This window comes from Scyliorhinus canicula, chromosome 14 (assembly GCF_902713615.1).
Source record: "Scyliorhinus canicula chromosome 14, sScyCan1.1, whole genome shotgun sequence".
NCBI classification, from domain to species: domain Eukaryota; kingdom Metazoa; phylum Chordata; class Chondrichthyes; order Carcharhiniformes; family Scyliorhinidae; genus Scyliorhinus; species Scyliorhinus canicula.
The window spans coordinates 89,448,142-89,474,624 of NC_052159.1; positions in this window are offsets into that span (position 1 = coordinate 89,448,142).

Here is a 26,483-nt window from a genome sequence, read left to right on the forward strand (position 1 = left end):
TCCTGGATGCCCCTCCCCACAAATCACTGTTGACAAGTCACACTTGCCCACATCCGATTTTCGTACTTGCTCCTCAGCACCCCCTGGCAACGGGGTTGACTGAGGTGGAAACAATCACGTACAGTGCGGTTGGCCTGCACCGTAGAGGTGAGGATCCACTGTCCCTTTACCTAGATAACCTGTCTCAAGTGAGTTGTTCATTTCAGACAAAACGATCCTTCCCTCTCATTAACCACTGTCCATTCTCTCACAGGATCTCCATCTGATGTGGCTGGGCTATCTGGAGTCATCCCCTATTCCATCCACCCAAGCAAAAGCCTCGGAGAGCTCTGAGGAGACCACCATTGAGGTATCACAGCTATCATACCCACCTTCTACCAGCGCAGGCACACACACCTCGGTGGGTGACACTAGTGGACAGGCTTTTGGGGCACAATTTGATGAGCACCACACAGTTGTTGATGCACATCAGGTGGAGGCAGGAATATCCAAGGGAGTCAGCAGTGGGAGGTCTGTTGGATCCCAGGATTCTGCTGAGTCACAGTCAGATGCCGTGCCTCTGGGAAAAGTTATCCCAGAGTTGATGTAGATGCGAGAGCACGGTCGTGAGGTTCCGGAGGGGATATAAATGACATTCCAGTGATTGCACAGCCGATTGGAGGAGTCTCAAAGGCTACGGGTGCAGGAGATGATGCTGACAATGAGTGGCACTGAGGCCAACACTGCTGGAGTGGTGACCACAGTAGAAAGCCTGCAGCACAAGGTCAGCGTCTTGAGGGATGGTGTCCATGACATGGTTTGAATTGTGACGACAATGGCTGAGGGCCTCAACATGATGTTCCAGTCGATGAAGATCAGTCCCAGATGCAGGTGGACATTGGCGAGACACTGGGCAGCACGATAGCCCAGTGGTTAGCACAGTTGCTTCACAGCTCCAGGGTTCCAGGTTCGATTCCCGGCTTGGGTCACTGTCTGTGCGGAGTCTGCACGTCCTTCCCGTGTGTGCGTGGGTTTCCTTCGGGTGCTCCGGTTTCCTCCCACAGTCCAAAGATGTGCAGGTTAGGTGGATTGGCGAGGCTAAATTGCCCTAAATTGTCCAAAAATGTTTAGGTAGGGTTACGGGAATAGGGTGGAAGTGTAGGGATAGGGTGGAGGTATGGGCTGAGGTGGAGTGCTCTTTCCAAGGGCCGGTGCAGACTCAATGGGCCGAATGGCCTCCTTCTGCACTGTAAATTCTATGATTTAAAGTCTACAACTTTAGGGTGGGAGGTGTCACAATCTGTAACTGCGGGAATGGAAATGTCCAGTGTTCACTATTAAAACATGTTGCACCTGATACAATTGAAGTCTCTGTCAGGTTATTCTTCACAGTGAGCCTGTCTGAACCGCCACCCACTGTTACCCTTCACTCTCCCCACCGCCTACTCCCAATCAGCACAGTGATGTAAGATCAAACACCCCCCGATGCAGACCCCGTTCAGAAGATTAACAAACACAAACTGAGGAGCACCAGAGCTAAACTCACAGCGAGTGAGTTTCACTCCTCTGCCTTATATATTGACCCACTGACAGTGCCAACACAGGCCCATCACCCTGGGAGGGTGGAACAGGGCAATCGGGGGGTGAGTGGGAAAAAGGGAGAAATAAGGGGATGGGTAGAAGGAGTAGAATGGGGGGAAGGTGTTTTTGGTTTTCCAAACCAGAAACCCTGGATGAATAGGGATATCCACTGCTTACTGAAGCCTCGGTCTGAGGCGTTCAAGTCAGGCGATCCTGACCTATACAGGAAAACCAGATATGATCTAAAGGAATCCATCAAAGATGCGAAAAGACAGTAATGGACCAAGCTCTGGCTAGCCATACAGACCCCCGCCGTCTATGGCAAGGTCTGTAAGACATAACGGACTACAAAATGAAGGCATGTAAAATCGTCGGCTCCAACGCACCCCTCCCTGATGAGGTCAACGCATTCTATGCCCGCTTTGAGCAAGAGGTCAGCGAGAGCGAGCCCTCCACCCTAGAATCCTCGGATGAACTTGTGTCTGAGATTTCCATTGCAGACGTCAGAGCAGCCTTCTCGAAGGTCAACCCACGGAAAGTCACTGGCCCGGATGGGGTACCCGGACGAGCACTCGGGTCTTGCACGGATCAGCTGGCGGGAGTATTCGCAGACATCCTCAACCTCTCTTTACAACTATCTGAGTCCCTATCTGCTTCAAAAAGATGACCACCATCCCTGTGCCAAAAGAAAGTTGTGCCTTAATGACTATCGTCCAGTGGCTCTGACATCCATCATCATGAAGTGCTTCGAAAGGATAGTCAAGGCACAAATCAACTCCAGCCTCCCGGATTGCCTTGATCCACTACAGTTCGCCTACCGCTGCAACACGTCCACAGGAGACGCCATTTCCATGGCCCTGCACTCTACCCTGGAACACCTAGATAACAAAGACACCTATGCCAAACTCCTATTTATCAACTACAGCTCAGCCTTCAACACCATCATTCCTACGAAACCCATCTCCAAACGCCGTGGCCCTGGCCTCGGCTCCTTCCTCTGCGACTGGATCCTGAGCTTTCTAACCCACAGGCCACAATCAGTAAAGATAGGCAACAACACCTCCTCCACGATCATCCTCAACACCGGGGCCCCACAAGGCTGTGTCCTCAGCCCCCTACTATACTCCTTATACACCTATAACTGTGTGGCCAAATACCCCCCAACTCGATTTTCAAATTTGCTGATGACACCACCGTAGTGGTTCGAATTTCAAACAATGATGAGACAGACTATAGGAATGAGGTAGAGAATCTAGTGAACTGGTGCAACGCCAATAATCTTCCCCTCAATGTCAACAAAGGAGATTGTCATCGACTTCAGGAAGCGTCGTGGAGAACACGTCCCTGTCTACATCAATGAGAACAAAGTAGAAAGGGTCGAGAGCTTCAAGTTTTTAGGTGTGCAGATCACCAACAGCCTGTCCTGGTCCCCCCATGCCAACACTATAGTTAAGAAAGCCCACCAACGGCTCTACTTTCTCAGAAGACTAAGGAAATTTGGTATGTCAGCTACGACTCTCACCAACTTCTACAGATGCACCACAGAAAGCATTCTTTCTGGTCGTATCACAGCTTGGTATGGAGCCTGGTCTGCCCAAGACCGCAGGAAACTACAAAAGGTCGTGAATGTAGCTCACTCCATCACGCAAACCAGCCCTCCCGTCCACAATTCGATAATTCCCGCTGCCTCAGAAAGGCAGCCAGCATAATTAAGGACCCCATGCACCCCGAATATATTCTCTTCCACCTTCCTCCCTTAGGAAAAAGATACCAAAGATTGAGGTCACGTACCAACGGACTAAAGAACAGCTTCTTCTCTACGGTCATCAGATTTTTGAATGGGCCTACCTCGTATTAAGTTGATCTTTTCTCTACACCTTGCTATAACTGTAACATTATATTCTGTAGTCTCTCCTTCCTTCCCTATGTACGGTACACATTGTTTATACAGCATGCAAGAAACAATACTTTTCACTATATACTAATACATGTGACAATAATAAATCAAATCAAATCAAGGAGGGGAATGGGGGTGGAAGAGGGTGAGCTGTCGGACAAAGCCTCATCTTATGAGAAGCGGGGGCCTCCCTGGTTGTCCGGGCATGCAGAGACCTTGCCTCCTTCTTCCCGCCACCTTCCAACTCCTCCTGCGACTTCTCCTCAGGCTCATCCACCGTCCCCTCCTGGTACGGCTTCTCCTCTTCCTCAGTGGAGGCCAGACGCCCATCATTCAACTCCAGCATGTCATCCGCTGTTATGCCAGGTTGTGGAGGGCACAGCAGACCATAAGAAAGCGGGAGACTCTCTGGGGTGTGTAACAGTGCACCACTAGAGAGAAGCCCAGGTATCTGAACCGCATTTTGGGGCGATTAATGCAATGCTCAATGACAGCACGGGTGACAACACGAGCCTGCTTATATCGGGTCTCTGCCTTCGGCCCTGGCCACCACACTGGCATCATCAGCCAGGACCTTGGCGGGTCTCTTATCCCCCAAAATCCAACTCGTGATCCTGAGGTAGTCCTCGAAGACGCTGGAGATCTCTGTGTCCCAGGATGTAGTTATCTTGCACGCTTCCTGGGGAGCATGCACAAACAATCCAGAGATGGGATGGCCGCACATGAGATGAACATTCAGGGAATGAAACCCCTTCCCGTTAATAAAGGGCATGCCCTGATGCCCGGATTGTGCAAGGTGACGTGTGTGCTATCAATTACCCCCTGGACCTGGGGCGTCCCGGCGATGGCAGAGAATTCTGCTGCCCAGGCACCTTGCTAGGTTTGGTCTAGCTTAAATTAATATAGTCAGCTGCCCGGGCATACTGTTGCTCTGTTTACTTGCTATAAATATAGTGGTCAATATGGTCGCCTTCCTTAATCCTAATTATGTTTGCTTTAGAGTCACTAGGTATCTCTTGATACCGCCACCAGGTTCAAACCCGAATATTGGGGCAGCACGGTAGCATGGTGGTTAGCATAAATGCTTCACAGCTCCAGGGTCCCAGGTTCGATTCCCGGCTGGGTCACTGTCTGTGCGGAGTCTGCACGTCCTCCCCGTGTGTGCGTGGGTTTCCTCCGGGTGCTCCGGTTTCCTCCCACAGTCCAAAGATGTGCGGGCTAGGTGGATTGGCCATGCTAAATTGCCCGTAGTGTCCTAAAAAGTAAGGTTGAGGGGGGGGGGGTTGTTGGGTTACGGGTGGATACGTGGGTTTGAGTAGGGTGATCATTGCTCGGCACAACATCGAGGGCCGAAGGGCCTGTTCTGTGCTGTACTGTTCTATGATCTATGATCAAAGAGCCAATACACCAGTTAGTTAGTTTTAAGTCAATACTATTTATTTACACACATAGTAAGATCTACTCATGCACAAAGTATTACAAACTAAACTATCTCTAACGTTAACGCCTATACTTAACTTTGGGTGCCCACTCAGTCAGAGGAACAATGGCCGTTGTTCGGATCTGAGGTTGTTGGGTTCGAAGAGATACAGGAGAACAGCTAAGGTCGTCCATGTGGTAGTGAGCGTTGACCTTGAACTTACTTGCTTCTGGTGATGCTGGTGGACGGGTCTCTCCGCTTTGAGAGCCAAGTCCAAGAGAGAGATTCTCTCGTGGGGGTTACTTCTTATACCCAGAGCAGCTTTGCTCGCTTTTAGGCGGGCCTTAAACTCGGCCCCAATTAATTGGGCCGCTTCTTGATCACTGGTATTGATCTTGACCAATAAAAGGGGTGGGTGCCCTGATGGCTGGGTGTGCATTAGGTGGCCATTGGCCTGGCTTTGTTTGTACTGTCTGGCACCGGGATGTCTGCAACAGTATCAACTACCTGAGTGTTAGTCCTTTGTTTCCCGGAGATGGGCCATCAATATGCTAATCGACTCAGAGTTTCCATTCCATCTGGCAACTGCTTCCCAAATATACATTCAGGCTCTGTGCCTCCTTGTTTTCCTAACATTGTCCACAGTTCCCTATATTCTTTGTGAGCGTCCATTTTGTATTCTGGAAGTGGCCATCCCAGATGGCTACAATACAGAGATCCGTGAGCTCACAGATGCACTTGTGGGCTGTAGGTTGTGAAATGCCACACAAGCCCCTGCTCAATCCCTGGAATAAACCGTTTGCATAAAGTTTCAGGGCTGTGGTGACCATCACAGCCACCAGCAGCGGGTGTTCACCTCTCTTGCCTGTCTGTTGAGTCCCATCTGGCACATGCTGTCTGTCTTCTCCTTGAAAGACAAACAACACATGTACACCTTTGGGCATCAAGGCGTCCACCTCTGGGTTGTTAGGAATGAGTTAAGAGACATTCCAATTATGTATGGGCAGCACGATAGCACAAGTAATTTGCACTGTGGCTTCACAGCACCAGGGTCCCAGGTTCGATTCCCTGCTGGGTCACTGTCTGTGCGGAGTCTGCACGTTCTCCCCGTGTCTGCACTTTCCTCGGGGTGCTCCGGTTCCCTCCTACAGTCCAAAGATGTGCAGATTAGGTGGATTGGCCATGATAAAGAAATTGCCCTTAGTGACCAAAAACGGTCAAGATGGATTATTGGGTTACGGGAATAGGGTGGAAGTGAGGGCTTAAGTGCAGACCCGATGGGCCGAATGGCCGAATAGCCTCCTTCTGCACTGTATGTTCTTTGTTCATATCACATTGATGTTAAGTATCCAATAATTGGCACTGATTATGTAAAGGGGTTGCAGGTGGCTTTGGTGTGGTGATAGAGTTTTGTATGGAGTGTGTTCAAGGAAAAATAAAGATGTTTGGGAAAGGAGCAGAACTCTCAACTCATTACTCAACAGCAGCCAACAACTAACATGGGTTCCTCTTTGGCCTGATGGGTGGCTGAGTTTTCAGGGTGTTCGGTGACCTCTGACACAAGGGGTGCCACCTCCAGCCTGCTTCGACGCTGCTGCCGCTTTCTCCGGTGTCCGGCTGCCTGGGTTGCCACCAGCACCACGAGTGCATCCTCTTGCGGGACTGACACCAACTCGCATTTTGCTCTCTGTAAGGAATCGGAGAAGGAGATAGACTGACAACCAGATAGGACTCCCAAACCGGGACTCTCAAATCCCCCAAGCCTCCCCCACACTTACATGTCCCGCCTTCTCTCAGAGTGCCATCCACCAAGCCAGTTGTGCTGGAAAGTCTTTGGTAACGAGGATATTCCCAAAGCTGAAGCCCAGCTGTTGAGTGTTTGATTGTTGGCTGCTGCCTCTATGGTGCTGATAGGTCTAGAGTTCAGGCAAAGTGTTCAGGCTTCCAAGTTTGATTGGAATGTGATGCAATAATCATTTTCTGAGACATAGAACACGTACCAACAAGAAGACACTTTTTTTTTTTTTTTTTTATAAATTTAGATTAGCCAATTATTTTTTCCAATTAAGGGGCAATTTAGCGCGGCCAATCCACCTACTCTGCACATTTTTGGGTTGTGGGGGCGAAACCCACGCAGACACGGGGAGAACGTGCAAACTCCACACGGACAGTGACCCAGAGCCGGGATCGAACCTGGGACCTCAGCGCCGTGAGGCGGTTATGCTAACCACTAGGCCACCGTGCTGCCCTAACAAGAAGACACTTGAGAGTTGTGAAGTGCTCTCACTATTCCTTATTGGCAATAGCCTTTATCTGTGAAGCCTGAGGCTGCTCATAGTCAAAGGGAGTTAAAGTGACCTTCAGTATATAACAAAGATTTTGCACTAAGTGCTGAATTTGGGTGCATTTGAGTGCTATCGTGAGAGTTTGGTGACTGAGGGAGTTAGGAGGTGGGAGGAGGGAGCAATGCGCTCCGTTCATTTCATTCCCTCAAAGAGCGAGAAGAGAGCCAAGAGTTTACACAGAGTGAAGCTGACTGGGAACAGAGTCGGAGGGCGGAGTTCCAGTTGGTCCACAGGGCAGCTACATTCTGTAAGGTAAGAGGGGCTGGAGGCGAGGGCAGTTGCATGCTCCTCCTGTACGATGTGGGTGGTGAGGGATACCACCAGTGTCCCCGCTGACTATACCAGCAGGAAGTGCACCCAACTCCAGCTCCTCAGAGACCATGTTAGGGAACTGGAGCTGGAGCTGGATGAACCTCGGATCATCCAGAGACAGAGGGGGTAAAAGAGAAGAGTTACAGGGAAGTAGCCACACCCAAGGTACAGGACAAGAGTAGCTGGATTACAGTCAGTGGAAGGAAAATGAATGGACAGACAGTGCAGGGATCCCTCACCTTCAAAACAAATAGACCATTTTGGATACTGTTGGGGGGATGACCTACCGGGGGAAGGTCTCTGGCACTGAGTCTGGCTCTGTGGCTCAGAAGGGAAGGAGGGAGAACAGAAAAGCAATAGTGTTAGGAGACTCAATGTTTAGGGGAATGGATAGGAGATTCTGTTGTCGCAATCGAAACTCCCGGAAGGTATGTTGCCTCCCGGGTGCCAGGGCCAGGGATGTCTCGGATCGAGTCTACAGGATTCAGAAGCAACCAGAAGTCGTGGTGCACATAGGCATCAACGACATAGCTAAGAAAAGGGATGAGTATCTAAAAAGTGATTTTAGGGAGCTAGGTTAGAACCAAAGAGCAGGACAAGCAGAGTAGTGATCTCAGGATTGCTACCGGTGCCACATGCAAGTGAGGCAATGAACAGAGAGCGAGTGCAGCTGAACACGTGGCTACAGGGCTGGTGCAGGAGGGAATGCTTCAGATAAGTGGATCATTGGGATATCATCTGGGAAGGTGGGACCTGTACATGAAGGGCGGATTGCACCTAAACTTGAGGGGCACCAATATCCTGGGTGGGAGGTTTGCTGGAGCACTTTGGGAGGGTTTAAATTAGTTTGGCAGGGGGATGGGAACCAGAACTGTGGATCAGAGGATAGGGTAGCTGTTGAACAGGCATAAATAGTATGCAGCAAGTCTGTGAGGAAGGATAGACAGTTGATAGGGCAGAGTTGCACTCAGTGGAATGGATTAAAGTGTGTCTGTTTCAATGCAAGGAGTGTCAAGAATCAGGGAGATGAACTTAGAGCATGGAACTTGGAACTACGATGTTGTGGCCATTACGGAGACATGGATTTCACAGGAGCAGGAATGGTTGTTAGATGTTCCGGGGTTTAAATGTTTTCAGAAGAATAGGGAGGGAGGTAAACGAGGAGGGGGAGTGGCACTGTTAGTTAGGGAGTGAACCACAGCTGCAGAAAAGGAGGTAGTTGAGGAGGGTTTGTCTACTGAGTCACTATGGGTGGAAGTCAGAAACAAGAAAGGAGCAGTCACTTTATTGGGAGTTTTCTATAGACCCCCCAATAGCAGCAGAGAGATAGAGGAACAGATTGGGCAGCAGATCTTGGAAAAGTGCAGAAGTAACAGAGTTGTTGTCATGGCTGACTTCAACTTCCCTAATGTTGACTGGAACCTCCTTTGTGCAAATGGTTTAGATGGAGCAGATTTTGTCAACTGTGTTCAGGAAGGTTTCCTGACTCAATATGTAGATAGCCCAACTAGGGGGGAGACCATATTGGACTTGGTGCTCGGCAATTAACCAGACCAGGTGTCAGATGTCTCGGTGGGAGAGCATTTCGGTGATAGCGACCATAACTCCTTGACCTTTACCATAGTCATGGAGAGGAATAGGAACACACAGTATAGGAGGTATTTAATTGGGGGAGGGGAAATTATACTGCTATTAGACAGCAGCTGAGGAGCATAAAGTGGGAACAATTGTTTTTGGGGAAATTCACAACAGAAATGTGGGGATTGTTTAAGGAGCATTTGCTGCGAGTGCTGAATAGTTTTGTCCCACTGAGACGAGGAAGGAATGGTCAGGGGAAGGAGCCTTGTATGACAAGAGAAGTGGAGCTTCGAGTCAAGAGGAAGAAGGAAGCTAACGTAAAGTTGAGGAAGCAAGGATCTGGCACGGCTCGAGAAGGTTACAAGGTAGCCAGGAAGGAACTCAAAAATGGACTGAGGAGAGCTAGAAGGGGGCATGAAAAAGCCCTGGCGGGAAGGATAAGGGAAAACCCCAAAGCGTTCTATACTTATGTGAGAAATAAGAGGATGATCAGAATGAGAGTAGGGCCGATCAGGGATAGCAGAGCGAACTTGTGCCTAGAGTCTGAAGAGATGGGGAGGCCCTAAATGAATACTTTGCTTCAGTATTCACTGGAGAGAGGGACCTTGTTGCCCATGAGACCAGTGTGAACCAGGTTAATAGACTCAAAAAGGTTGATATTAAGAAGGAGGATGTGCTGGAAATTTTGAAAAGCATCAGGATAGATAAGTCCCCTGGGCCTGGCGGGATATATCCAAGGTTACTACGGGAAGCGAGGGAGGGGATTGCTGCGCTGTTGGCGATGATCTTTGCGTCCTCACTCTCCACTGGAGGAGTACCAGATGATTGGAGGGAGGCGAATGTTGTTCCCCTATTCAAGAAAGGGAATAGGAAAATCCCTGGGAATTACAGACCCACCAGTCTTACGTCTGCGGTGAGCAAAATATTGGAAAGGATTTTGAGGGATAGGATTTACGATTATTTAGAAAAACATCGTTTGATTAAAGATAGTCAGCATGGCTTTGTGAGGGGCAGGTCATGCCTCACAAGCCTCATTGAATTCTTTGAGGATGTGACGAGACACATTGATGAAGGTCGGGCAGTGGATATGGTGTATATGGATTTCAGTAAAGCATTTGATAAGGTTCCCTATAGTAGGCTCATTCAGAAAGTTAGGGGGCATGGGATACAAGAAAATTTGGTTATCTGGTACAGAATTGGCTGGCCGAAAGAAGACAGCGAGTGGTCGTGGAAGGAAAGTATTCCGCCTGGAGGTCGGTGATCAGTGGTGTCCCGTAAGGATCTGTTCTGGGACCTCTGCTCTTTGTGATTTTGCTAAATGATTTGGATGAGGAAGTGGAAGGGTGGGTTAGTAAGTTTGCCGATGACGCAAACGTTGGTGGAGTTGTAGATAGTGTTGAGGGTTGCTGCAGGTTACAACAGGACATTGACAGGATGCAGAACTGGGCTGAGAAGTGGCAGATGGAGTTCAACATTGATAAATGTGAAGTGAATCATTTTGGAAGGTCAAATTTGAATGCTGAATACAGGGTTAAAGGCAGGATTCTTGGAGGTATGGAGGAACAGAGAGATCTTGGGGTCCACGTACATAGATCCCTCAAAGTTGCCACCCAGGTTAATAGGGTTGTTAAGAAGGCGTATGGGGCGCGATTCTCCGCTCCCCACGCCGGGTGGGAGAATCGCGGGAGGGTCCCCCGACTAATTTCACGACACCCTGGCGCCCCCCGTGTTTTTCACGGCGACCGGCGATTCTCCGACCCAGATGGGCTGAGCGGCCTACCGTTCGCGACCATTTCACGATGGCGGCAACCACACCTGGTCGCTGCCGTCATGAAATCGCCATAGATGCCCATTTTGGGGCTTGTAGGGGGCCTGGTGGGGAATGAGCACCACGATTGTGCTCGGGAGGGGACAGGCCCACGATCGGTGTCCACCGATCGTCGGGCCGGCGTCTCAATCGGAAGCACTATTTCCCTTCCGCCGCCCCTCAAGATCAAGCCGCCACGTCTTGCGGGGCGGGTGAGGGGAAGACGGCCACCGCGCATGCGCGGGTTTGAACTGTCAGCCGTCATGACGTCAGCCGCGCATGCGCGGGTTGGAGCTGGCCAACCTGCGCATGCGCGGCAGACATCACATAGGCGCCGCCGTCGCGTCATTCTCGGTGCGCCGCCTTGATGCAAGCATCAAGGCCTGGCAGCCGAGAATAACAGAGCGCTGCTCCTAGCCCCCCGGGTGGGGGTGTATTCGGTGAGAGTAGCGGGCTCCGAGGCCGTCGTGAAACTCGGCTGAGTTCACGACGGCCTTCACGATTTTTCCCGGGAGCGGAGAATCGCACCCATGGTGTGTTGGCTTTCATTAACAGGGGGATTGAGTTTCAGAGCTGTGAGGTTTTGCTGCAGCTTTATAAAACTCTAGTGATGAGACCATCAATTCACGCGACACGTGGTTAGAAGCGAACAGTGGTTTTAATCGTCTTACAACAGAGCCTGCCTGTGACAAGATGAACTCTTGATGAACTGGCAGGCAAGCTCACAACAGCAACCTTTGTACTTCTGGTTAGGGGAGGAGCCATGGGTGGAGCCATGGGCGGAGCCAAGGGTGGAGCCCAGTACAAGCTGCTCATCTCCCCCTAAGGGTAGAGCCGCTCAACTACACATGATCTGATACAAGGTACAGGCTCAACACATGTTGTACAATACAGTGTGGATTATTAGTGTTTATAATTCACCACATCTAGTAAGACCACACTTCGAATATTGTGTCCAGTTCTGGTCGCCTCATTATAGAAGGATGTGGATGCTTTGGAGAGGGTACAGAGGAGACTTACCAGGATGCTGCCTGGACTGGAGGGCATGTCTTATGAAGAAAGAATGAAGGAGCTAGGGCTTTTCTCACTGGAGCGAAGAAGGCAGGGAGGTGACTTGATAGGGGTGTACAAGGTGATGAGATGCATGGATAGAGTGGATAGCCAGAGACATTTCCCCAGGGTGGAAATGGCTGTCACGAGGGGACATAATTTTAAGGTGATTGGAGGAAGGTTTAGGGGAGATGTCAGAGGTAAGTTCTTTACACAGAGAGTGGTGAGTGTGTGGAATACACTGCCAACAGAGGTGGGGGAGTCAGTCATTAGGGACATTTAACCGACTCTTCGAGAGGCACGTGGACAGCAGTAAATTGAAGGGGTGCAGGTTAGGCTGACATTAGATTAGGATAAATGGTCGGCACAACATCGTGGGCTGAAGGGCCTGTACTGTGCTGTACTGTTCTATGTTCAAGAACAGGGCTCTGTCCTGGAAGTTTTTAGAACAGACAGGCAGCAGCTGTTGTTACCCCTGTTATGGTTATTCACCATATTTTAAAGATGGCTTGAAGGCCTCATGGATGAAAAGCCCCTCAACTCCCCCCCCCCCCCTCCCCCGGCCCAAGTGCGACACTTGACCTGGAATGCTTCAACCTCCTCTACCAAGCCTAACCATCCCAGCACTGGGGCAACAGTTCCAGTGCCTTGAGCTGCCTGCCCAGAAATGGAAATGGCTACTCACCACCTCAGGTCCCATCAGCAGCCATTGCGGCAGCTTTATGTTTTTAAAAAGGAGTAATAAACAATGCCCACGTGACTTCTTGCTGGGGAGCAGGTTAATTCCTGGGAGGCTATTATATTCAAATTCAATCTCGCTGATGAAATGGGAATTAATGCAAATCGGTGTGAATGATATGCTCATTGTATTTGGGTGTGATCCGAAACTCACAGCAGGAGCAGACTTTAAATGATTCACAGCCGGCGTGAATCTTGATTTTGGCCTTTCCTGTCACTTAACTGGTGTGGCCAGATCCGCGATGGTTTAATCACGGCCTTGGGCTATTGTGAATATATAGTTCAGACGGTGGTTAGTGAATACATTTACCAGAGAGCCAAAAATATTGATTATTCATCACTGACTGCCACCAGTGAGGTTAAAAAGTCCAATCAGAGAGCAGCAATTATGCCAGTTGCCTTGATTATAAAGTTGGGGTTGAGGCGTCTGCGTCCTATAAGACACTGAACTGCTTGGTTGCCAGAAAAACTGATTCGAAAATGATAGGTGGGATTCTACATCCATTCACAGCAATGTTTTTTGTTTAAAACAGGAACAATCCAGACTTTTTTAATAGTTAATTGTTGCAGATAGGCGTTGATGGCAATATTTGTAAGTGGCGTATGTGCCTCAAATCCATCCATACATAAGGAGAGGGAGTCCTAAATGCTGTTGCACAGTGGTTGAGTGTAATCTATTGAAATAAAAGAATCTGGTTCAACTGATTAAGGTAACGGGCTAGATTCTCCATTATTGGGACTGTGTCCCCATGCTGGCACCCGACCCTCAACTCCCGCACAAGCATTCCCCAGCCGCCTATAAGGCCCCGCTCCCCCCCACCCTCCGATCGGCCTGCCCTGAGTCTGCAGCCGCCACGCTAGTATCCCGACTGGCTGGAGCACATTACCTCTACGCCAAAGAATAAACAAAGAACAAAGTAAAGTACAGCACAGGAACAGGCCCTTCAGCCCTCCAAGCCTGCGCCAACCATACTGCCCGTCTAAATTAAAATCTTCCACACTTCCGGGGTCTGTATCCCTCTATTCCCATCCTATTGATGTATTTGTCAAGAGGCCCCTTAAACGTCACTATCGTTCCTGCTTCCACCACCTCCTCCGGCAGCGAGTTCCAGGCACCCACTACCCTCTGTGTAAAAAACTTGCTCGAACATCTCCTCTAAACCTTGCCCCTCGCACCTTAAACCTATTCCCCAGAGTAATTGATCCCTCTACTCTGGAAAAAAGTCTCTGACTATCCACTCTGTCTATGCCCCTCATAATTTTGTAGACCTCTATCAGGTCGGCACGCAACCTCCTTCGTTCCAGTGAGAACAAACCAAGTTTATTCAACCTCTCCTAATAACTAATGCCCTCCATACCAGGCAACATCCTGGTAAATATTTTCTGTACCCTCTCTAAAGCCTCCACATCTTTCTGGTAGTGTGGCGACTAGAATTGAACACTACACTCCAAGTGTGGTCTAACTAAGGTTCTATACTGCTGCAACATGACCTGCCAATTTTTATACTCAATGCTCCGGACAATGAAGGCAAGTATTCCGGATGAATTCTTGACTACCTTCTCCACCTGTGTTGCCCCTTTCTGTCAACTATGGACCTGTGCACCTAGATCTCTCTGACTGTCAATGCTCTTGAGGGTTCTACCATTCACTGTATATTCCCTACCTGTATTTGACCTTCCAAAATGCATTACCTCACATTTGTCCTGATTAAACTCCATCTGCCATCTCTCTGCCCAAGTCTCCAAACGATCTAAATCCTGTTGTATCGTCTGACAGTCCTCATCGCTATCTGCAAATCCACCAACCTTTGTGTCGCCCGCTTACTAATCAGACCAGTTACATTTTCCTCCAAATCATTTATATATACGAACAGCAAAAAATCCCAGCACTGATCCCTGCGGAACACCACTAGTCACAGCACTACAATCAGAAAAGCATCCTTCCATTGCTACTCTCTGCCTTCTATGACCAAGCCAGTTCTGTATCCACCTTGCCATCTCACCTCTGATCCCGTGTGACTTCACCTTTTGTACCAGTCTGCCATGAGGGACCTTGTCAAAGGCCTTTTTGAAGTCCATATAGACAACATCCACTGCCCTACCTGCATCAGTCATCTTTGTGACCTCCTCGGAAAGCTTGATCAAGTTAGTGAGACACGCCCTCCCCTTCACTAAACTGTGCTGCCTCTCACTAATACGTCCACTTGTTTCCAAATGGGAGTAGATCCTGTGTCAAAGAATTCTCTCCAGTAATTTCCCTACCACTGACGTAAGGCTTACCGGCCTGTAGTTCCCTGGATTATCCTTGCTATCCTTCTTAAACAAAGGAACAACATTGGCTATTCTGCAGTCCTCCGTGACATCACCTGAAGACCGTGAAGATCCAAAAATTTCTGTCAAGGCCTCAGCAATTTCCTCTCTTGCCTCCTTCAGTTTCAGTATTCTGGGGTAGATCCCATCGTGCTGGGGACTTATCCACCTTAATATTTTTCAAGACGCCCAACACCTCTTCTTTTTGGATCTCAATGTGACCCAGGCTATCTGCACACCCTTCTCCAGACTCAGCATCCAGCAATTTCCTCTCTTTGGTGAATACTGATGCAAAGTATTCATTTAGTACCTCACCCATTTTCTCTGGCTCCATACATAGATTCCCTCCCCTGTCCTTCAATGGGCCAATCCTTTCCCTGGCTACCCTCTTGCTTTTTATGTACATGTAAAAAGCCTTGTGATTTTCCTTAACCCTATTTGCCAATGACTTTTTCTGACCCCTTTTAGCCCTCCTGACTCCTTGCTTAAGTTCCTTCCTACTTTCCTTATATTGCACACAGGCTTTGTCTGTTCCCAGCCTTCTAGCCCTGACAAATGCCTCCTTTTTCCTTTTGACGAGGCCCAACAATATCTCTCGTTATCCAAGGTCCCCGAAATTTGCCATATTTATCCTTCTTCCTCACAGGAACATGCCGGACCTGAATTCCTTTCAACTGACAATTTAAAGCCTCCCACATGTCAGATGTTGATTTACCCTCAAACATCCACCCCCAATCTAGGTTCTTCAGTTCCCGCCTAATATTGTTATAATTCACCTTCCCCCAATTTAGCACATTCACCCTAGGACCACTGTTATCCTTGTCCACGAGCACTTTAAAAGTTAATGAATTGTGGTCACTGTTCCCGAAATGCCCCCCTACTGAAACTTCTACCACCTGGCTGGGCTCATTCCCCAATACCAGGTCCAGTACAGCCCCTTCCCTAGTTGGACTATCTACATGTTGTTTTAAGAAGCCCTGCTGGATGCTTCTTACAAACGCTGCCCCGTCCAAGCCCCTAGCACTAAGTGAGTCCCAGTCAATATTGGAGAAGTTAAAGTCTCCCATCACAACAGCCCTATTGCTTTTATTCCTTTCCAAAATCTGTCTACCTATCTGCCATTTTATCTCCCACTGGCTTTTGGGAGGCCTGTAAACCCCCAAATTTGTGACTGCACCCTTCTTATTCCTGATCTCTACCCATATAGCCTCGCTGCCCTCTGAGGTGTCCTCCCGCAGTACAGCTGTAATTTTCTCCCTTACCAGTAGCGCAACTCTCCACCCTTTTTACATCCCCCTCTATCCTGCCTGAAACATAAATCCTGGAATGTTTAGCTGCCAATCCTGTCCTTCCCTCAACCAGGTCTCTGTAATGGCAACTGATGTGTTAGGCAGGTTGGTTCGACGTTGACTGCAACTGGATGCAGTGAAGCTAGAAACAGACGTCTGACACAGGAGATGATCCAACACTGTTTTATTTAACTAGTGGACTGCTGTACATGTTCAGCTGTGGGTTGACACTCTACTAATCTAACAGATGACCTCTTACTGGCTTGACTAGACTTACTAGCTACCGCATGGTGATAGTGCTCACTAGCTTGTGCACTCTGCTGCCTCAGTAGCTGGGTCCTGAGAGAGAGAGAGTCTTAGTGTCCTGTGGGCTTTATAGTGGTGGTGGCCTGTCTGGTGATTGGCTGTTCTGTGTTGTGTGTTCATTGGTCATCCTATGTGTCAATCACTGTCTGTCTGCATCTCATTATATGCATGAGTGGATATTATGACAGCAACAACATCATAGTTCCAAGTACTAATCCAAGCTCTAAGTTCATCTGCATTACCTTTTGTACTTCTTGCATTAAAACATATGCACTTCAGGCCACCAGTCCTGTTGTTTTCAACAACAGCTCCATGTCTGCTCTTCCTCAGAGCCATACCGGCCCTATTCCCTAGTGCTCCTTCAATGTTTTCACCTTCTGACCGATTGCTCCGGTGCCCACCCCCCTGCCATACTAGTTTAAACCCTCCCGTGTGACACTAGCAAACCTCGCTGCCAGGACATTTCTGCCTCTCCAGTTTAGATGCAACCCGTCCTTCTTATACAGGTCACACCTACCCCGGATGAGCTCCCAGTGGTCCAGATAACTGAAACCCTCCCTCCTACACCAGCTGTTTAGCCACGTGTTTAGCTGCTCTATCTTCCTATTTCTAGCCTCACTAGTACGTGACACAGGGAGTAATCCCGAGATTACAACCCTTGAGGTCCTGTCTTTTAACTTTCTGCCTAGCTCCCTGAACTCCTGCTGCAGGACCTCATCCTCCTTCCTGCCTATGTTGTTAGTACTAACATGTACCACAACCTCTGCCTGTTTGCCCTCCCCCTTCAGGATGCCCGGTACCCATTCTGAGACATCCTGGACCCTGGCACCAGGGCGGCAACATACTATTCTGGAGTCTCTTTCACGTCCACAGAGGCGCCTATCTGTGCTCCTGACTATAGAGTCCCCTATGACGATTGCTCTTCTGCTCTTTGACCCTCCCTGCTGAACATCAGAGACAGCCGTGGTGCCACTTCTCTGGCTGCTGCTGTTTTCCCCTGATAGGCTATTCCCCCCAATAGTTCCAAATGGTATACCTGTTCAAGAGGGGGACAACCACAGAGGATTCCTGCGCTGACTGCCTGCCCATTCTGGTGGTTACCCATCTCTCTGCCTGCACCTTGAGTGAGACCACATCATTATAACTGCTACCAATGATGCTTTCCGCCATCTGCATGCTCCTAAGTGCATCCAACTGCTGCTCCAACCGATCCATGCGGTCTGTGAGGAGCCGCAGTTGGGTGCACTTTCTGCCGTCGGGACTTCGGCCGGTCAGAACTTCGGCTGGTCAGGGGCGGAGAATGGCGGAGCGGGCCTCTGGCAATGGCTGCAGGTAGGTCCCAGGTGGCACAGGTCCTTTCGGGGCCCGCAGAATCGGGGAACCGGCGGCAGTCCCGATTTCTTGCGGGAACATGGATTCTCCACTCCCGCACTGGCCGCGATTTCGCCATTGGGGTGCGGTGAATCCAGCCAACATCTATGGGCGCAATTCTTCGGCCACGTTGCGCTCAAGGGAATGTGCAATGCGGCCAGACAATACCGAGAAAAGCTTCCAACGAGCCTCCCAACAGCCTCCGCTGGATTCTCCGAAGTCCCGCAAGATGTCGGTGTCAGAACTCTGCCCCAAATAGGTGGGACCAAACGGCACTTCCAGAAGTAGGTGTTAAACCTACTTATGACCTACTCAGGTGGGATCCACCGGCCTCTCTCAATTCTCCGACCTCCCCAGGGAGGTTGCAGCCGGGTGCTGATCAGTGCTGGTCCACACCAATTTGGAACGGGGGAACGGCGCCCTGGGCCATTGGAGAACCCTGGATGGTCAGGGTAAGTGCAGGGTGGCTCCCTGGCCCTCCCCTTAGAATGCGGGCACCTTGGCAAACAGCGGCGCCCGGCGGCCTTCCTCCCGGGCTGGGTACAGGGTCAACCACCTCTCCTCTTCGGCGTTCATGAGGATGTCCAGCTCAGCGTCCTTGAACCTTGGCGCTGCTCTCCTTCCAGCCATCTTGTTGGCTGGGGCAGTGTGTGTGTGGAGGAATGGTTTGTTTAAGTGCGGCTGTGGCGTGTGAGCCTCCTGAGTGCCAATCACAGACCCGATGAATCCGGCGCTGTTTCACATAGAATTTTTAAAAAAATATCCAATTAATTTTTCCCAATTAACAGCCAATTTAGTGTGGCCAATCCACCTATCCTGCACATCTTTGCGTTGTGGGGGTGAACCCACGCAAACACAGGGAGAATGTACAAATTCCACACGGACAGTGACCTGGATCCAGGATCGAAGCTGGGACCTCGGTGCCGTGAGGCAGCAATTGTGTTCTACGTGGCGATGGTGCTAGCCTATTTAAAGCAGCTGAATCGGTGCAGCTGTTGCCCCATTTTCTCTGTTGTAAAATGCCAATGTTTCCATGCCGGCCTCGGCACTTAGTCTCAAAATCGGAGAATCTAGCCCTAAGTGATGAAGTCAACGCAGAATGTGTGGACTTTCTCGACAGCAAAAATGGCACCATACCTGGACTGATTCCATTACTGCTAGCACCAGCGCCGCGTGGAACACAATCGATTCCAATAACAACAGTGAGGGATTCGCCGGGTCCATAATTCACATTCAGGAGGCTGATAAGCTGCACATATACATTACAATCCCCACACACATTCATCGCAGCCAACAGGGTGGCACTGGTTTTTCTGGAGCACGGCCATACAGCTAATGGGTTGGCTGGGGCAAGGGGGCACCCAGAGGGGTGATCTGAGGGGGACACCCAAACGACCCGTGGTCCTAAATTCACAGTAGGCTGTCAGCGGCATGCACAGCTGCATGGTTGCCTTGCTGTCTCCGGCTTTGGTGTTCCGTGCCCGTCCACCCCGATCCTACAGCCCACCTCCTGGCCACCTCCGCTACTCCCCCTGGCCCTGGCAGAAGCCCCCCCCCTGGCCAGCGGCACAACTGTCAGCAAACTATGGTGATGTTGGATACTTTACATACCCCCCACTCTCTCCCTCAGCATCCATGACGCCAGTTTCACGATTTTTAAAAGCACACGTGAGCCACGCTGTCGGGAACTCGGCCGATTGTAGGAGAAGAATTACGGAGCCCCCGGAGAATATCGAATCAGGCCCGCTAATGATATGCAAACATGTTTCCTGTACTTGCGTTCCAGAACGCGTTGGTGCCGCTGTTGAGGTGACGGAGAATCACGATTTGGCATCACATCGCAGCCCCTGTGATTTTGGTGTCGGCACCGATTCTCCGCCCAATCGTGTTTCACGATTTTGCCATCAGCCGACGGAGAATCCCACCCCTGATCTTTTCTTCAATCTATCTGGCACATAAATCGACCCATCAGTCATTTCCAACAGCACCTTTAATCTATGAGTTCAAGCCATTAGACCAAGTAAATCTCTATGGCTTATCTCACCTACTCTACTTCACTCTCCATGATTCACTTCTTCTATTTTCTCTATGGCTCAGCATGCCTCTACTGTTTGCACCATTCTAACTCTGCAGATTCTGATGGTTGTCATCACTCCTGCTTGCCCATGTTTCACTGCTACATCTATCACCAACTGTTTGCAGCTCCTTTAACCTCCTTACAGGCCATTGTACTCTAACAGATCTGGGCCGGGATTTTCCGACCCCACGCTGGGTCGACGATTCTCGGATGCCTGCAGGATCGCTGCCGTGCCGGTCGGCGGCCATTGAAAGTTGCGCACCCGGCGATTCTCTGGGCCTCAACGGGCCGAGTGCCCGTCTCGTTCAGCTGAGTCCCACCAGTGTGGGTCACGTATGCTCCCACACGGCGGGACCTGGAACTTCTGTCTGCGGGGGATGTCCTAGTGGGGAGGTGGGGGGATCCGACCCTGGGGCGGGCCTCCACGGTGGCCTGGTCCGCGATCGGGGCCTACCTATCGGCTGGCAGGCTGGTTCCGTGGGGGCCTATGTTCCTCCGCGCCGGGCCTCTGTAGGCCTCCGCCATATTGCCCGGGGGCCAGTGCGGAGATGGGAACCCACACACATGCACAAACTCACGCCGGCCGTAGCGCGCGTGCGCAAACGCACGCCAGCTGTGCCGCGCCGTCTGGAGCAGCGGAGACTACTCCGGCACCGACCTAGCCCCCTAGGATGGGGTGAATACCTGATAATCGAGGACCGCTGAAGCCAGAGTGGTTCGCGCCGCTTTTCACACCAGCGTCAGAACTTGGCCACGGGTTTGGAGAATCCTGACCCTGGTCCCTTTGACTTTACTGCTGGCCTTAAATTACCCATTGGACTAATACCTTCTGCTCATCAAGAACCAGCTCTACGACATTGTTGGCTATATTGATCTCTTAGTCTCTTGGTTGTGTAATTTTATTTTCTTGTATATATATCTTCATGCACATTGAGGGTGTTCCAGAATTGAATAGTCCCAGTCCCCTTCTGATGCAGCGGCCATATTTCTCTGCTTCCTGGTGTCCATGCTTTTATTTCTTTCAACAGCAGGTTCCTTGACCTTCAGCTCGTAATTTACCAAATCACCTCCCCACCTCTGGCTCGAGTCTTTTGAAGACCTTATTGTTTTCTTTATTCTGATAAGAGACTTCCATCTGTATGTTTGTGCCTCTGAAGGCAGTTCAATATTTGAAACACAAACTGCCGATATATGGAAGCAATATGATTGTGGACATTTTACAGATGAAATTTCTATTCTTCTACCCCTGGGGCATTTTGAATCCCAGACATACTATACCACAAACTACAATCACAGCTTCAAGAAATATCCAAGCAGGGGATGCAAAGTCTACAAGACCATGTTTTTAAAAACATTTTAAGTGCTCAATTCTTTTTTCTCCAAATAAGGAGCAATTTAGCGTGACCAGTCCACCTACCCTGTACATCTTTGGGTTGTGGGGGTGAGACCCAGGCAGACACGGGGAGAATGTGCAAACTCCACATGGACAGTGACCCAGGGCCGGGATCGAACCTGGGTCATCGGTGCCGTGAGGCAGCAGTGCTAACCACTGCGCCACCGTGCCATCCCATATGAGCATACTGCCGTGTCACGATTATCCATAAACTTAACCAGCATATGAAAAGTATTTGCATTTTTGTGTCTGAATTCTGAGATTTATCTCAATCAGCAAATATTCGTCTCTCTTAATGTCCAGCTGGTGTGCAACTATTCTCAACACATGTCATTGCTCGGCATCCTAACAGCAATCACAATGTCTTCATTCTGCAGCAGCCTGCTGTATCATATTCATTTTAATTACCACAAACAAACCAGAGAGTGGCTGCTAGACAATAAGAGCTATATACTAACCACTGGACTCATGACCGTGAGGATCCTTTGTTGTTTGTGTATAACACGTGAACTGTGATCAGGTCGACCACTGGAATGTTTAAATAAGGTTCCTGCTGCCCAGATTGTCTAGATTGCTCAGCCACAGCCCTGAAATACTCGCCAGGATGCTTATCATGATTTGTGCTGTTCTGCTGCATGTTGCACAACCTCACTATCATGAGGGAACAGGTATACAGCGAGCAGCTAAAGAGAAGGAGATGAAGGAAGAGTTGACGAAGGTGAGAGGGAAAAGGGAACCAAAACAGTATCAGTCTGGTTGCACTGCCCGTGTTCAACAGATCCGATTGCAGTCATAGTGACCACAAGGCAAATTCACCATCACAAAGGCCTCTTGGCCACAATGTTGAAATAAAAGCCAATACAAAGCAAAGATTGCAATCCATATTTATCAATCAACCCATCCAACATTCCATACCAAACTCAACTAATCACCATTTTGCATCCCCTCACTGCCTGCCTCTATATGTCTGTACCTGTCCCAACACTATCCCAGTGGTTACAGTATGGTGGTGAAAAGCTGCTGAATTTCAGTGCAGATACTCCAGAAGGCTTTGGAGGATGATCTCAATCAGTCATGGCCCTAGAAGGCCCAACATTGGGCTCCACGGCTTTGGCATGGGAAGCAACAGTCTTGGTTTTCCAGCAGAATACAGCAAGGGATTGGGGGAATGGCAATGGTGGGAGAATGAATCCTGTCACCATGACAAAAGGAAAGAAAATTTAAGCTCCACAGAGTCACTGCCATTCCCCCTGAGGCTTGGCTTCAGCAATACTAGTAGCGCATTGGAGAACAAATTGCTGGACTGTTGTAATACAGTGCAAGCTCCGTTTCATAATGGTACCAACAGCTATGATGCTCGGCAATGTGATGAACTTCAATGGGCGCTGTTTGAGCTTGCCTGACAGCAGGCAACGTGACTTCAGTTAGAGCTTCCAACAACACGCAGATGTTGGATTCTGCTTTTTAAAAATCTGTTCACGGAATGTGGGCTGGGCACAGACTGGGCCAGCATTACGGCCCATCCCTAATTGCAGTTAAGAGGCAATCACGTTGCTGTGGATCTGGAGTCGCCTGTAGGCCAGACCAGGCAGATTTCCTTCCTTATTGAAACAAGTAGTTTTTACGATAATTGTTTCATGGTCATCTTTTAATTCCAGATTTTTATTGAATTCAAATTTCACCATCTGCAGTGGTGGTCTTTGAACCTGGGTCTCCAGAGCATTACTCTGGGTCTCTGGTTTACTAGTCCAGTGACACTACCACTGCTCCATCACCTCCCCTATGCTGCAATGGAGCGGAAACATAGGTCATCAGATGCTGCATCATGGTTGAGTGCATGAGGATGTTGATGGAGTTGGCTTTAACTCCCATGCTGAATAACATGGATTTCAAACTCTCCATGAAGCTCTGTGCAAAGTTTGTGCTTATCCTCAATGCATCTTGTGATTGACCATAAACTTTCTAACACGTCCACCTTTTCATCAACAGTTCATTATGCACACCCATCAACCTTGCTCTATATGCCACCATTTTGATGCCTTCATATGATTCCTCAGCAGGAGAGCTTGTATGCTATCTCTCCCTCCAATGAGCTGGCACCACGTTACTTTTGGGCCCTGTTCTGGAGGTCACATGTGACTGGTGCTCTTTTTGAAATCAAGCACTTTGACAGAATGTTAAAATAATGGATGCAACGAATGGCTGTAAAAGATGTACAATGAAGACTTAGTTTGTAGTACATTTTGAGAAGAATCAAACAATTTCTCTGCATTTTTAGGTGAGAGGAGGATGAATGGGAGTGAGGGGGCAATCATGGCAGCCTCACCCCCCAAATGGTTAATTATTTTTCAGGATGTGCATACAGAATTTTATTTTGCTTTTACTTTTCAGAATGTCCAAAAACACTTCACTACCAGTAAAAAAAACTTTTGAAGTGAAGTCATTGTTGTAAATAAGAGAAATCTTGCAGCCAATCTTTGCTCAACCGGGTCCCAGGAAGGCAATGATGTAAATGACAGAATAATCAGCTTGTAGTCAGGACAGGTGTAAAATTCTAAAAATCTGAAATCTAATCCCCATCTGTCTACTTTCAGGTAAGATGGAGCTGGGACAAGGAGTGGGCAGCGAACCCACTCCTAGGGTTGACATGTCAACTGCTCTTACGTGACCAACAGCCTTTGATTTCACTGATTTTGCAGGTTTAACAGTTGCTGGCTTGGTTTCCCAGGTCTCAGAAGTCCCAAAACGGAAGTGAGTTGAGGAAGACTTCAGGGAGTTCACCTGCAGTAACATTGACTAAAGAACTGAAAAAGCAATGATGTGAATGGATGTTCACCATTCAATTGACTGATAAGGGATAAATTGTCAGAAGGGTTTTCTTATGTCAAGTTGGAAGTGTGATCACTGTAACCTTCTTTAATTTTGTGAAGAACTCAAAGACTTATCCTTACCAAAACTGGACTATAAATAAATGGTGTCACAGAGGAACATATATTTCTAATTAATGTTGCTCTGGTCCAATTTGCATATTTCAACAATTTTTTGCCTCAGGTACTCAAATGTTACAAGCTATATCTTTATGGTACTTGGAGATTTGTGCCAACTGGAATAACCTATTCATAAATCATGCTAATTAAACTGGTTGTCTATATAAATCAAGTTAATTAGAAAATTAAGCATTTCCTTTCATCCAAAGTATCTAAGTTAAATCTTTATAAAACTTGGAAAATATAATTGTCACACAGTAAGGAATACAATATTCACAATTATGCTAATTAGATACGCTAATTATGGCACATATATTCATAATTCTGATTCTCTCCCCACCCAATTGTTGCTGAGTGCAGAATTTGCACTTCCTGTAATGAAAGTACTTGCAGTGTTTTTATCATTGGTCTAGAATTTCCAGCCTGGATTTAGCACAATGGTGAACGCAACGCATTTAAGGACAGGTTTCATTAACGTTCCCATCAATATCATTTGAATTGGATTTATTTTGAACCACCAAACAAACACGATGGCTCTAAAATTCCTGGGCCCCAATGCCATGACCTAAGAGCAGTGAGACAGTGCATATGCCCACCCAAATTGTGGGAGATTGACCCCATCGTAAATTCTATGGTTAGAAACGTTGTTGGGACAGAAACATGCATCCAGCCAGATGTAGATCTTTATTTTTCATGTGCTGTGAGTGTCACCGGCATTTGTTGCCCATGTCCTGGGGGACAGTTTGAAGAGATCCAAGTCAATTAGATTGTAAAATGTATAGAACAGCATCCTGAAGAACCTCAAGCCTATTCAATTGGCTATCTCGGAGGGATTTAAGAATTTATCTGATTCCAGAAGATTTATATTCCTTCTGATTGCCCATAACCAGCACTCAGTTCCCAATATCCTATGAAATTGCTGTGCATATCAAGTTGTTTCCCTTCACAGCAGTGGCATCCAAGACTCACTGAGCTCTCTGCAGAACCCGTCACCTTAAAAGTATCAAATCTGCATGAATCTTTTTTTCAAAAAGTCAGCCTATCCTGTGTTGATCTGAGGACCCAGGGGCCCAAAGCTTCATTTTCCATCTATCTACATCTTAGACCCCAGGCCCTAACCTGGCATGATCGAGGGAGAAATCATAGAATAGGGCAGACAAGGGATGTGCTTCATGAAGAAAAACAAACATTATTGCAGTGAATCCCTGGAATATTTTAAATAATGACTGCTTGGTGTTTTAAGGAGCAAGAATTTTCTTTATACCATAAAGAGGTTAATGAGAGGAGCCCTCTCTTTTATTGGCCAAGACCTGTGAAAATATATTCCTCTATGCATCTGTTCAGATGTCGCAAATGAGTCTGGCTCCCAATTGCCCTGTAGCACTAGGCACTGCACCTGCATCCGGTATTTCATAAGCTTGACCTTTAGAATCAACAGTGTTACCGGCTGTTTTTCAACCATTATCCAGGATATCTAGCATCAATCCTTTACTCACTGCAAATTTGTGAAGCATAAAACATAGAGCTCGATTCAACCAAATGGGAATAAAGTCCCATAGCGAGCACATTTAGCCGTGTGTTTCCCAGCGCTCGCAGTGCTATTCACTGCGACTCATGTTGTATAGGGGCCTCAAAGGAGAATCCACATCGGAGGCCGCAAATAGCCCCATTTTGTACAGTTGGGAGCTCCACTCGCCGGAACTCCCCAATGTAGCGACAGATCAGGATGCCATTTAAAAACTGCGTGGCAAAATTTGGTTCCAACTCTTTCCACAGGTTTGCTGACGATACGACCATAGTGGGCCGGATCTCGAATAACGACGAGATAGAATACAGGAGGGAGATAGAGAACCTAGTGGAGTGGTGCAGTGACAACAATCTCTCCCTCAATGCCAGCAAAACTAAAGAGCTGGTCATTATCTTCAGCAAGCAAAGTACTGTACACACCCCTGTCAGCATCAATGGGGCTGAGGTGGAGGTGGTTAGCAGTTTCAAATTCCTAGGGGTGCACATCACCAAAAATCTGTCTTGGTCCACTCATGT